The sequence below is a fragment of the Hipposideros armiger genome, unplaced genomic scaffold (assembly GCF_001890085.2).
Source record: "Hipposideros armiger isolate ML-2016 unplaced genomic scaffold, ASM189008v1 scaffold_190, whole genome shotgun sequence".
In the NCBI taxonomy this organism is placed as follows: Eukaryota; Metazoa; Chordata; class Mammalia; order Chiroptera; family Hipposideridae; genus Hipposideros; species Hipposideros armiger.
In genome coordinates this window covers 1554084-1555798 of record NW_017731540.1, presented here as the reverse complement: position 1 = coordinate 1555798, position 1715 = coordinate 1554084, and the positions used below count along the sequence as shown (strand labels likewise).

Here is a 1715-nt window from a genome sequence, read left to right as displayed (position 1 = left end):
CGGAGGGCCTCTAAATTCCGAGAATAAAAGAGTTTGCATTAAAAGCAGCTGTTCATCAGAATTCTACGCCTGCACCCTCCGCCTCTGCTCTGCCTCTGGGCTTTGGTTTGGCCCACTCGTGGTAACTTGACCACCAGCCAGAACTGAGTCAGAATTCCCAAAGCCCACCCTCGGCCCATAACTTCTTTTCCTCGTGGTCTCTCTGCCCTCCCTTCCACTTCCCCCACTTTGACCAACCTAAACTTTCTCTGGTCTGAACCAAGGCCAGTCCTATCTCCTGCCAGCTTCTTTATATGAGTTAATCCATTCTGGGAGACAGCAATTGTTTTAATTGGTTGACATCTGTACCATACTGGTTGTTAGATATTTTCAATTTCGCCCCTGCCTGGAGCTTTTTGTTTTATTTCTATTTATTGCTTCCTTCTTTATCCAATCTATACCCCTGTAGTCAGTCCATCACTTCATCAGCTTTCTTGTAATTATCCTCAACTTCTTTGCCTCACCTCTTTCCTTCCAAAATGCTAACTAAAATAACAAAGTTGTACTCATTTTCCATTTCCATATTCAATGCCAATGACCAAATAAATCACTTTAGCACCCATTTAAGGTGCCAGTAAAACAAGAGAAATATGAGAAAAAAAGACAAGAAAAATAAAAACTTTGGGGAAATAATTTGATATTCCAAATAAGTCATAATGGAAATACTCAGAATTTTGTTGGAATACAGCATAGTGTTACTTTTATTCTAATTGCATTTATTCTATTAGCAGGGGTGGCAGTACACTCTCATATTTCAGGGTTTACTATAAGTCATGCACCTAGGTTTCCACTGCTGTTTCCAGGAAGGGAATCACACAAAAGCACAGTGGAGTCACTTACAAATTAAGTTTCTAACTTCCACTGAGCCCTCAGTTCTACAAAAAAAAAATTGTGGTTTTTCCATTGTCCTTCTTTTCTTTCCTTTTAACAGTTATTCCAAACCTTCACCTCTTTCTTCATGACCCTAGCCTTTCTCCTAGTCAAGGGGGCCTGGCCTTGCTGCCTGTTTTGTTCTGAGCCTCCCCATCTTAGACTCTTCCCTGCATCCACACCCCTCACCTCTTCCCTTCTCTTGGACCTCAGTAGCAAGACACTTTCTGTTTGAAGCTGATCCCATGTTCCGGGGCTTGTTTGCTATGCTGTCTTGAGGATCTTTCTCCTCATTGCCCCCCATCTTCACCCTGTCCCTCTCCAATGGCAGTTAAACGTTAATATCCATCCAACCATTGACATCTATCTGTCCACCGATTTATATTTTTGGATGTGTGAAACATGCATGTGGAACAAAAGGCCGAGAGACCATGCAGAGAAGTCTTCCTTCGTCATCCACTCAGGTCCTTCCCCAGAAGGTCACCATGGTTATCAGCTGTTTATAATAACTGCCAGTTGCTGATGACTCATCTCCAGCCCAGATTTCTCATCTGGCCTCCAGAGACATGTGTCCATAGCTCACCAGACATTTTCACTTAGAAGCCTCTTAAAATCTGCTCCTTCCCTTAACCACAGCTTCCTAATTGTTTTCATGACTTAATACACACAGCAAATGACAAGGACATTGAGGGAACCAGCCAGGGGGATTCCAGCTGCCCCAAGACTCAGCCCCTGGGGCCAAGAAGATCAAGAGCCCCACACACCCAACCCATCTGTGGCTGACTGCTTGGGAAGCTCTAAGGGAG

General features: G+C 43.8%; 1 long non-coding RNA gene across 1 annotated transcript in view; it reads right to left on the bottom strand.

Moving 5' to 3' along the window:
* LOC109388299 (uncharacterized) overlaps window positions 1–1715 on the bottom strand; it is a 7047-nt gene that overhangs the window by 4551 nt on the left and 781 nt on the right. The window lies entirely within an intron of this gene.